General features: G+C 34.1%; 1 protein-coding gene across 15 annotated transcripts in view; it reads left to right on the top strand.

Annotated features, from left to right (window-relative positions):
• LOC147913319 (uncharacterized) overlaps positions 1-12,915 on the top strand; it is a 128,349-nt gene that overhangs the window by 10,705 nt on the left and 104,729 nt on the right. The gene's annotated exons all lie outside the window — the stretch shown is intronic.

Below are 12,915 nucleotides of genomic sequence, written 5' to 3'. Positions count from 1 at the left end.
CTTTAAGTGAGTCTTACAAATGGGATTCTCACACCACTAGGCACTAACAGGCCACAGAAAGTCAGAGGCATCTTCTAAAAATAATGAGAATAGGAGCCATTCTGGGGAGAAGAGGAAGGATTTCTGACTTGGGCATGCATCTAGTTGACATTTTGAATCTAAGTCTTTGTCCAACTGTTAGAGGACAATATGCCTTCAGTCTTATATGAAATGTCTTTCTAATAGAATACTCATTTTATGGAAAAGGAACTCAATTGAAGTGTTATCACCTTGCTCTTATCTAGATCATTCTACAAACAGCTTTGAAATTCATTTATGTTCCTAAAGACTTTAGGTACCTTCTGTGGCAACCACTGATGAATTTTCAATCAGAGGAAAATAAGAGGCAAAGGAGATTACACATACATTTTTTCCTTGATATTCTCGCAATGTGTTGAGCAAAAAGGTGTATATGAAGGAGAGACGGAATAGGAAGAGGTAAATAATTGTCAGAAAAATTAGGCATAAAACAGATTAAAAGCAACCTATGAAGAAAGACACTAATTATACTTTTAATTTTCCAAGAGCATTTTTACATAGAAAATTATGTATATTTTATATATATACATATAACAAGGTACATATGGAAAATGTAATTTCAAAAGTCAATGTATTTTTGGTATTTTTCTTAAGGTACTCAATGCTAAATGTTGTCATTTACGTAACAAAGTAGGGAGCAAATATTGCAGTTTTCCTTCAGTCTTATAATAAAGGCAAGCAAGCTTTAGGCTTATTTTCTCCTTTTCTTTCAAGTTCTATAGAAAATTTTACATAAAAAAAAATCTTAGTTACCAGTGAGCCTGATTCCCACCTGCAGAGCATTTAGTGATTTCTTCAATCTATAGAGCAGTAACTCAGGAGCAGAAAACATATTTTTTAGCCTAGTACCAAGTATTCAGAAATATTTACCTCATCCCTACCTATTCATAAAGCTTGAAAGGGGATGCTTTATGTCTTGAAACAGAAGTGCTGAATAATGATTTGTGGGATCAAATACAGCCCTGGATGATCAGCCCACCCTTTTGGACCCCAGGAACACCTGAAAGACATTGGTTATTGTGGTTCAGACACTATTCTACTTAATGTTAAGTGAGAGCTAAACTTCCTTTTCTTTCCTGCAGCCTTTTATAATTTTGTCAGTAATTTGAGCGCTGCTTTCAAAATAGGAGAGATTAAAAGAGTTAGTTATAATGGAAAAAAGAATGCAGTTAATATTTTCAGCGTTTTTAAAGGTAGCACATACTTCAGTTCGTATTGAAATTCTACATTCAGACCTTTACAAAAGTCTTTCAGAATATATTTCATGATGAGTCTACAATGTAAGGTTTAAAAGTATTTATCCATAAAAAAATCTTTTAGTAAAAGTAGCTGTATTTAGCATAATAAGGCACTTAGTATCTATTCACTTTAATGACTCTTGCCTTGTTAGTCCAGTGGCCTCATGGTGCATTTTTCTTAGTTTCCTTCTAAGAATTATTTTAAGGTATGGAAAGCATATAATTCAGAGTAAAGTTAGACATTAGGATCAAAAAGAGCTATAATTATGGTGACAAAACTTTCTGTTTGTTTATTTAGATTAATATGAAATTAATAAATTTCTTCTACACAAAAATTTGAATATTAAAATTATTCTAATATATAGGAATGTAAAAATAAACACAGAAATTTATAGATCTTATTCATGTTGACTTCAGGGAATGCATATAAATTTTAGCGCCGTGAGAAAAATTAAATAAAAACAACTGTCATTTGTGTATACCCAGGAAATGCATCTGTGGTTTTAACTCTAGTAGAAGTAATACTGGGCCAGCCCCAGTGGCCTAGTGGTTAAGTTCTGCGCAATCTGCGTTGGCGGCCTGGGTTCTGTTCCCAGGCGCAGACTTACGCCATTTGTCTGTCAGTGGCCATGCTGTGGTGGCGGCTCACGTACAAAAAGAGGAAGATTGGCAGAGGAAGTTAGCTCAGGGTGACTATTCCTCAGCAAAAAAAAAAGATAGCACAGATCATGTAATACAGCAATCTAATACATAACAGAAATTGTTCTGATTAAGCATCCATAAAAACACTTCCTTAAATTGTCTATAAATTAGGATAAAACAGTGTGTTAAAATCTTAGTTGTAAATAATCTATAAATTTCCAGATCAAATGTCCAATAAATGTGTATAGTATAAAATGCTTGAAAATTTTAATGTGATTTAAAACTTTGAGAATTCTGCTATACTTATCCATTTCTAAAGGAGTCATTCTGTATTTTTGACACAATTTTATCATGAACAGAAGAAAGTGTTCCTGTATTATTTAAGTACACTTTATAAGAAGATAACAAAGAACACCAGGAATGTTAAAATATGGTAATCAAAAATGGTCATCTTTATTTGTGATGTTACATTGTATCTAAAACGTGAATGACACTTTATCCATCTATCTCTCTCTCTCTCTCGCTGTATCTATATATATATAGTAAACAAAATACAAACACACACATATATGCATTCTGATTTTATAGAAAAATAAAGTGATGCTTAGAAAAGTTTTATATCTGTGGTACAGTTAATTACTGGTAAAGAAATCACTGGAATCTAGACCACCATACCTATGATACTATGATCTATAATACGAAAAATATACTTGGTCTTCATTCCTCTTTCTGGAACAGAGCTTCTAAAACCCTAGGAATTTCCTAAGTTAAATTGCTTATTAAATAAGTGAATAAATGAACTCATTGTCACTTCCACTCTACTGTGTATATTTAAATGTTGACCGTATTCTACATTATATGTATGTTATACTTAAGAGTCAAACTATGCATTATTGTTTCAATTGTGGGTTAAATCATTACAAATACATAATTATTTTGGAACAATAGAGAAAACTATGTAATTTATTTTGTTCTTAAACTTGATACTTTGTATTAATGATTTTCTTAATTAGTATTTATCAAAAACACTGCTCATGTAAGCTTAAAGATATTAGAAGCAGAAAACCAATGTTCAAATTAAACACTATTCTTTGAAATTGTGTTATATTCTCTTTCAATTGTGCAAATGCAGATTATGCACTCTGAAAAATTAAACAAAATTTAATCTTGTCTGGCTAAGTAAAAGACTGATAAATGTAGTATGCAGCATCTGTTTTCATGCTCTCACTGCTTATCAAGCAGTATATAAATTTATATATATTTTCTTACAGAGTTATATATGCAAAACCATGCAGGGTAAACTTAATGGGCAATTCAAGTGATTTTTCAATTTTTTTTTTTACTGTAAGTGAATTTCACTTAATGTACTAGGTTTCCTGTAAAAACTAACCTCTACATATATGCAATTCTATTTTTTTCTGAATTATGACAATGATAAGGCCAAGAATTTGGCAAAGCTTAAAGAAAGATTGCTCTATATTGGCCTTAAAAATGCAAATTTCCTTGAAACAAAATGTGCTTGTTTTAGATGAAAAATAAAGCCATGGCATGAGAAATTTAGAATAGATAATGCTATACAAATGGAAGATATTATTAAGCAGTAACACTTTGAGTTACATATTTATTAATGTTGTACCTAAATAAAACCTGTTTGGCAAGGTTATTTACATAGAAAACGTTTACTCTATTTCAAATTCTTCTTGTATTGTACAACAGGCAGTGGATATAATTGTATAGATGATACCCTCTATTGAAACATTCATGGTTCCTATTCTCTCATCATTTTCTTAAGGTCACTTTCTTTATTTCTTTATCATCATATTCTTTGTCCTATAATCCTTTCTATATTCCTGCAGCCAAAAACAACTTAAACTCACCTACTTTCATATTAAGAACAAATTCGTGGTCTTTTCCTGTATACTTCTGATTCAAGCCCATGTTCTATGGCATGCCACATTTCATAACCAAATGTTTGTTTCAAGCAACTAATATAATCACGAAAAAAAGAACTTAATTCCTAAATGAATTTATCCAACTTCCTCAGTAACCTTCTTCCATATTCCAAAACTACAGTAACAGGCTGCCATGATAAATAGTAAAGGAGAAAATGTAATAGCAGTAATAATAATTATAATAAAGTTCATTTAAATTTTCTTTATTGCTGGATTTGTTCCAGGTATGCTGTTTTTATTAACTTATTTGATCTTTACACGTATTATTGGTTAAAATATAATTCCAATTCTGTAGACGCTGTTGTGTAGAGAAAGTGTAGCTCCAAATCTCTTCTCATAGTGTCTGTGCTGTACTGCCCTTTCCATGCAGTGCTCACGGTCTTGTTTTAGTGGTCCATTGGAAGTGAGAGTTAGAGGATGACAGAGTGTGATTGGCATCTATAACTGGGGGGAGAAATGAGAGAAGAGCAGAGAAATAAGACACAGAATGCAAATGGGGAATTCAGTAGACGCTGTATCTATGAAACGATCCAGGTTTCAAGTTTCTCTTTTAATATTTGACTTAAACATATGTTAGCTATTTGTAAAATATTTGGAGAAGTAACTATACCTTTTATAATTTATATAGCATCAGCTTTTTAAAATCACAGAATATGTTAAATGAAATATTCATTTAATAGAATAACATTGATTTGTAAATAATGTCCATTATAGGAATCGCAATCTGAAAAATAAAATACTCTATCAGAAATGAACTAGTTTTCTCTGCAGGTATCTTCTTTTCAATCAGGAGACGAAAACAGAAATTTCCATTCTGCACTGGTACTTTCTTTTCTATCATATTTATTCCTTCCCTACAGGCAGCTGCCCCTTCCTTCCCTCTGGCAAATATATGCAGACACAGGCAGACACACACACACACACACACACACACACACACACACAACCCAAAGTGCAGTTTATTAGGGGTTGCTCACCTCTCTCTCCATTCTTAAATAATTTTAGCCATGCTAAAGTTTTTAGTTATCTCAATTCCTCAAATTAAGTCAAACATGTCTTTGCACGCTCTGGAATACCTATATGGAAATAGTGCAGCGTTGGGGCTGAGAGAACCTAATTCTCATGACTGTCTCCTCATAAATTTACTGAACCCTTGTCACATTGTTTATAATAGACCTGTTGACGTTAGTCTCCCACAGTTGATTGATTAAAAGAAGAGGAATGATGAAATTAAATTTACAAATAGTCAAATTAACATTATATATGGAATGAAAATAGACAGTACATTTTAGTTTATTTGCAGTTTATTAGCTTGCCTAATTTTAACTTTATATAGTTTCCTGAGTTAAGAACCAACCATCCTAGTTATAGCCGATATATCACATTCCACTGTTCTACCTAAAAATTTCACTCTGATATGCCCTTAGTTGAGAGTGCACATGTGAAATATACCAATCCCTAAGAAGCCTGTTCTATGAATCTCTTGAGAGGCAAAGAGTTCTGTGTTGAATTTTCCAGAAATGTTCATAGAGACCCTCTTGGAGAGACCTGGTGTCTATTGTTTATGGTCAGTACACTTACTTGGCACGTTAGCCTAACAAACACAAATATTCTCAGCAGGCTCTTCTCTCATTTGTTTTAACTAGGGATGTAAGGCTGCATTCACAAAAGATGGCAATTGTTTTAATGATGATATGTATTTTGTTCGATAAGCACAAATCAAGTGTTTGGTGATTGACTGTGATAGTTTGCCCTCAAAAAACACATGTAAAATGTTACATTTAAACTCAATGGCTGTTTTATAGCTTGTGAAGTAAAATTGCTATAACTTCAATTCTCTTATTCAACATCTATTGGTTTGGTTTTCTTGAGATTAAGCACAACCTGAGAACGGATAACGTTCCTTATGAGCCTTTGGACTGAAGTATTATAATATCAAAATATGTAGATAAAGTGACTTCTCTTAGTTTGCAAATGTTCATAAAATATTATTTTACACAGCAGTACACACTTGAGACTTTTCATACTTACAAAGGATCAAAAACCCCAATTGATTTTCATTATCAACCCTCAAAAGAAATAAATTAGTGATAAATGTAGTTAATACTAAAAATTACTCGACCTAGCTGATTTTTAAATGAAATCAGAATGTATGTGAAATCTTACCTCCCATTTTTTTCTAGTATATATTTAAAATATGTGTATACTGAAACAATTATCTATGAAATGTTTTAATTAACGTTGCTTCATAGTATTTTGTTTGAAATAATAGTTGTTGGGGGAAAACAGTTAATGTACATTAACAGAATCTAGAGTTTAAACTCTTAATTTTGAAAGTCTCACAGATGATAGATAGTAGCTTATAGAAATGTTGAGAGACATTAAAAGTTAAGGAATTAAAACGCAAATGGGAAAAATGATACAAATCTCAAAATATTAATTTATTTGTTAATAAATTAAAAGACATGAATATAGTGAAATATTTAACTTGAGTCAAGTATATTATTTTATTTTCACAAACCATAGTTATCCTCTTTTGAAATACTATTGATTACAGATTTTTATAATTCAACAATATTATTTACATAGTATGCATATTTCCACAATTCAGGGCACTTTTTGAAATTAATTTTTCTTCACTTTCTCTTTCAGAATCACAAGAAATATATATTAAAAACAACTCAATGCTAATATAACAACAAGGTTACAAATCTAAGCACATACGTCAGAATAGAAAAGTTAGAGTTCTCGTGGTAGCATTATATCATTAGCATTATACAGCCTGCACAATAAAATATGTATTTAGAAACCTAACTGGTAATTTAAAATACCACATGTTATATATATATTAAATGAGGATAAGTTAACATCCCTAGGAGAACCTTAATTTATCTAGTTTTGTATTGACATGTCTTAAATAATGTTTTACTATTAGAAGGTTCCAGTGTAAAGCTGTAGTCTCTCTATACTTGAATTCTTTTGCCCTTTCTCTCTGTGCATGCATTCACTATAAAACTGAGTACGAAGAGTTGAAAATATGTTGAGATGATATGTTTTATACATTACAATATTAGCCTCAGCATTATTTCTAGGCTAATGCTCTACTATTACCATATTTTATGATAATATGATAACTCTACATCTGATAGAAAAACAAATTAGATGGAAAGCCATACCATTAGAGTATCCAGATGCAAAGCTTCCATTCTTGAATTCTAAGTAAAATATTTATGAACTTATTTAAATAATAATGAGATAGAATACACATAGTGTCATTGTTTAAGAATTATGCCACATATGAAATACCAGAGGGACTCCTCATCATGGGAAACCTAGGTTTCCAGCTAAGAACCAGACTCCATGTCGCACAGTTCCATCCTGGTTGTTCAATTGCAAGAGCACATTGAAATAGATCCACCTAACTTCTTTTTTTTTTTTTTTTTAAATTTTTTGTTTATTGCAGTAACATTGGTTTATAACATTGTAAAAATTTCAGGTGTACATCATTGTACTTCTATTTCTGCATAGATTACATCATGTTCACCACCAAAATACTAATTACAACCCATCACCACACACATGTACCCAATTATCCCTTTCACCCTCCTCCCTCCCCCCTTCCCCTCTGGTAACCACCAATCCAATCTCTGTCCCTATGTGTTTGTTTATTGTTGTTATTATCTACTACTTAATGAAGGAAATCATACGGTATTTGACCTTCTCCCTCTGACTTATTTCACTTTGCATCATGCCCTCAATGTCCATCCATGTTGTCACAAATGGCTGGATTTCATCGGTTCTTATGGCTGAGTAGTATTCCATTGTGTATATATACCACAGCTTCTTTATCCATTCGTCCCTTGATGGGCACTTAGGTTGCTTCAAGTCTTGGCTATTGTGAATAACGCTGCAATGAACACAGGGGTGCATGTACCTTTGCAAATTGGTGTTTTCAAATTCTTTGGATAAATACCCAACAGTGGAATAGCTGGATCATATGGTAGTTCTATCCTTGATTTTTTGAGGAATCTCCATACTGTTTTCCATAGTGGCTGCACCAGTTTGCACTCCCACCAGCAGTGTATGAGAGTTCCCTTCTCCCCACAACCTCTCCAACACATGTTGTTTCCTGTCTTGTTAATTATAGCCATTCTGACGGGCGTGAGGTGATATCTCATTGTAGTTTTGATTTGCATTTCCCTGATAGTTAGTGATTTTGAACATCTTTTCATGTGTCTGTTGGCCATCTGTATATCTTCTTTGGAGAAATGTCTGTTCAGGTCTTTTGCCCATTTTTTAATTGGGTTGGTAGATTTTGTTGTTGAGATGCATGAGTTCTTTATATATTTTGGAGATTAAGCCCTTATCAGATGTATGGTTTGCAAATATCTTCTCCCAATTGTTAGGTTGTCTTTTCGTTTTGTTGATGGTTTCCTTTGCTGTGCAGAAGCTTTTGAGTTTGATGTAGTCCCATTTGTTTATTTTTTCTATTGTTTCTCTTGCCCGGTCAGATGTGGTGTTTGAAAAGATGTTGCTAAGACTGATGTCGAAGAGCGTACTGCCTATGTTTTCTTCTAGAACTTTCACAGTTTCAGGTCTTACATTCAAGTCTTTAATCCATTTGGAGTTAATTTTTGTGTATGGTGGAAGGTAAGAGTCTACTTTCATTTTTTTGCATATGGCTATCCAGTTTTCCCAACACCATTTGTTGAAGAGACTTTCTTTTCCCCATTGTATGTTCTTGGCTCCTTTGTCAAAGATTAGCTGTCCATAGATGTGTGGGTTTATTTCTGGGCTTTCGATTCTATTCCATTGATCTCTGTGTCTGTTTTTGTGCCAGTACCATGCTGTTTTGGTTACTATAGCTTTGTAGTATATTTTGAAATCAGGGAGTGTGATACCTCCAGCTTTGTTCTTTTTTCTCAGGATTCCTTTAGCTATTCGGGGTCTTTTGTTGTTCCATATAAATTTTAGGATTCTTTGTTCTATTTCTGTGAAAAATGTTGTTGGAACTTTGATAGGGATTGCATTGAATCTATAGATGGCTTTAGGAAGTATGGACATCTTAACTATGTTAATTCTTCCAATCCAAGAGCACGGAATATCTTTCCATTTCTTTGTGTCTTCTTCAATTTCTTTCAGAAATGTTTTATAGTTTTCGGTGTAGAGATCTTTCACCTCTTTGGTTAAGTTTATTCCTAGGTATTTTATTCTTTTTGTTGCAATTGTAAATGGGATGGTATTCTTAATTTCTGTTTCTGCTACTTCGTTGTTAGTGTACAGAAATGCAACTGATTTTTGTATGTTGATTTTGTATCCTGCAACTTTCCCATATTCGTTTATTACTTCTAAAAGTTTTCTGGTGGATTCTTTAGGGTTTTCTATATATAAAATCATGTCATCTGCAAATAGTGACAGTTTCACTTCTTCCTTTCCAATTTGGATCCCTTTTATTTCTTTCTCTTGCCTGATTGCTCTGGCTAGGACTTCCAGTACTATGTTAAATAGGAGTGGTGACAGTGGGCATCCTTGTCTGGTTCCTGTTCTTAGAGGGATAGCTTTCAGTTTTTCACCGTTGAGGATGATATTAGCTGTGGGTTTCTCATATATGGTCTTTATTATGTTGAGGTACTTTCCTTCTATCCCCATTTTATTCAGAGTTTTTATCATAAATGGATGCTGGATCTTGTCAAATGCTTTCTCTGCATCTATTGAGATGATCATGTGATTTTTGTTCTTCATTTTATTAATGTGGTGTATTACGTTGATTGATTTGCGAATGTTAAACCATCCCTGCATACCTGGAATAAATCCCACTTGATCATGGTGTATAATCTTTTTAACGTATTGTTGTATGCGATTTGCTAGTATTTTGTTGAGGATTTTCGCATCGATGTTCATCAGTGATATTGGCCTGTAATTTTCTTTTTTTGTGTTGTCCTTGTCTGGTTTTGGTATCAGGGTAATGTCAGCTTCGTAGAATGAGTTAGGAGCTTCCCCCTCCTCAATTTTTTGGAAGAGTTTGAGAAGGATAGGTATTAAGTCTTCTTTGAATGTTTGGTAGAATTCACCAGGGAAGCCGTCTGGTCCTGGACTTTTATTTTTGGGGAGGTTTTTAATTACTGTTTCGATCTCCTTACTGGTGATTGGTCTATTCAAATTCTCTACTTCTTCTTGATCCAGTTTTGGAAGGTTGTATGATTCTAAGAATTTATCCATTTCTTCCAGATTGTCGAATTGGTTGGCATATAGTTTTTCATAGTATTCTCTGATAATCTTTTGTATTTCTGAGGTGTCTGTTGTAACCACTCCTCTTTCATTTCTGATTTTACTTATTTGTGCCTTCTCTCTTTTTTTCTTGGTGAGTCTAGCTAAAGGTTTGTCTATTTTGTTGATCTTTTCAAAGAACCAGCTCTTGGTTTTATTAATTTTTCTATTGTTTTTGGTCTCTATTTCATTTATTTCTGCTCTGATTTTTATTATTTCCCTTCTTCTACTGATTTTGGGCTTTGTTTGTTCTTCTTTTTCCAGTTCCTTTAGGTGCATTGTTAGATTGTTTATTTGAGATTTTTCTTGTTTGTTGAGATAGGCCTGTATTGCTATAAACTTCCCTCTTAGAACCGCTTTTGCTGTATCCCATAAATTCTGGCATGTCGTATTTTCATTTTCACTTGTCTCCAGGTATTTTTTGATTTCTTCTTTGATTTCTTCATTAACCCAGTCGTTGTTCAGTAGCATTTTGTTTAATCTCCATGTATTTGTGGCTTTTCTGATTTTCTTCCTATAGTTGATTTCTAGTTTCATACCTTTGTGGTCAGAAAAGATGCTTGGTATTATTTCAATCTTCTTAAATTTATGGAGACTTGTTTTGTGGCCTAATATGTGATCAATCCTGGAGAACGTTCCATGTGCATTTGAAAAGAACGTGTATTCTTCGGTTTTTGGATGGAATGCTCTGTATATATCTACTAGGTCCATCTGTTCTAGTGTGTCGTTTAAGGCCAATGTTTCCTTATTGATCTTCTGTTTGGATGATCTATCCGTTGGTGTAAGTGGAGTGTTAAAGTCCCCTACTATTATTGTGTTACTGTCTATTTCTGTTTTTATGTCTGTTAATAATTGCTTTATATATTTAGGTGCACCTACATTGGAGTGCGTAGATATTTACAAGTGTTATATCCTCTTGTTGGATTGTTCCCTTGATCATTATGTAATGCCCTTCTTTGTCTCGTTTTACAGTTTTTGTTTTAAAGTCTATTTTGTCTGATATGAGTACTGCTACCCCAGCTTTCTTTTCATTGCCATTTGCGTGGAGTATCTTTTTCCATCCCTTCACTTTCAGTTTGTGAGTGTCTTTAGGTCTGAAGTGTGTCTCTTGCATGCAGCATATATATGGGTCTTGTTTTTTTATCCAGTCAGCCACCCTATGCCTTTTAATTGGAGCATTTAGTCCATTGACGTTTAAAGTAGCTATTGATAAGTATGTACTTACTGCCATTTTTTAACTTTTTTTTTTTTTTCCCTCAGTGTTTTAGTCGTCCTTCTCTGTTCCTTACTTCTTCTATACAGAATTGATGGTCACTTTAGTTTGACCTCTGTCTGAAAGCTGTACTCTTTAACTACCCTCCTCCCTCCTTTTATGTTTTTGATATCATATCCAACCTCTTTCTTGTGCATTTGTATCCATTACGTTCTAATCGTGGAAATAGATAATTTTTCCTATTTGTGGTCTTCTCTTTTCCCCTTAAATCAGTCCCTTTAACATTTCTTGTAACACTGGTTTCTTGGTGACAAACTCCTTTAATTTTTGTTTATCTGGGAAAATTTTGATCTCTCCTTCCATTTTGAACGATAACCTTGCTGGGTAGAGTATTCTTGGCTGTAAGTTTTTTCCTTTTAGCACTTTAAATATATCATGCCATTCTCTTCTAGCCTGTAAGGTTTCTGCTGAGAAGTCAGCTGATAGCCTTATGGGGTTTCCTTTGTATGTAACTTGACATTCTCTTGCGGCTTTTAGGATTCTCTCTTTATCTTTAATTCTGGACATTTTGATTATGATGTGTCTTGCTGTGGGCCTCTTTGGGTTTATCTTGTTTGGGGCTCTCTGTGCCTCCTGTACCTGGATGTCTGTTTCCTTCCTTAGGTTAGGGAAGTTTTCATCTATTATTTCTTGAAATAGATTCTCTGCCCCCTTGTCTCGCTCTTCTCCTTCCGGGACACCTATAACACGGATGTTAGTGCGCTTGATGTTGTCCCAGAGGTCCCTTAGACTGTCCTCACTCTTTTTAATTCTTTTCTCTTTTACCTGTTCACCTTGGGTAATTTCTTCTAGTCTTTCTTCCAGCTCACAGATCCGTTCTTCTGTATCCTCTACTCTGCTTTTGAGTCCCTCTAATGAGTTTTTCATTTCCAGTATTGTATTCTTCATTTCTGATTGGTTCTTTTTATATCTTCCATTTCTTTGTTGACATTCTCACTGAGTCCATCTATTCTTCTCCCCAGATCAGTGAGCATCCTTAACACTCTTAGTTTGAACTCTCTGTCGGGTAGGTTGCTCATTTCTGTTTCACTAAGTTCCTTTTCTGGGGTTTTGTCCTGTTCCCTTACTTGGAATGTATTCTTTTGCCTCTTCATTTTGCCTCTTTCCCTGTGCTTGTGTCTACGTATTAGGTAGGTCAGCTACGTCTCCTGCTCTTGGATAGGTGACCTTATGTAAGTGATGGCTTAGGAGGCTTCCAGTGTGCTTCCCTCAGTTCTCAATGTTCCAGGGGTGACCCCTATGTGGGCTACGTGTATCCTTCTGCTGTGGCCTGTTTGCTCTCTCTGTAGGCGCCCAGGGAGGCTGAGTTATGCTCCTGGCCAGCTGTTGTAATGCTCAGCTGCTTGTAGTTGTTGTGGGCCCTTCAGTCTCTTTATCAGCTGTGGGGAGCCCCAGCACAGTTGGCTGCAAGTTCTAATACCACATTTGTGTTGCAGTATTTCTTTTAAGTGAGTAGGCCCCCAGT

This window comes from Ceratotherium simum, chromosome 28 (genome assembly GCF_057802395.1).
Source record: "Ceratotherium simum simum isolate JZ-2026a chromosome 28, ASM5780239v1, whole genome shotgun sequence".
Classification (NCBI taxonomy): domain Eukaryota; kingdom Metazoa; phylum Chordata; class Mammalia; order Perissodactyla; family Rhinocerotidae; genus Ceratotherium; species Ceratotherium simum.
The sequence above is the reverse complement of the archived record's forward strand: the minus strand, read 5'-3'. Positions and strand labels throughout refer to the sequence as shown.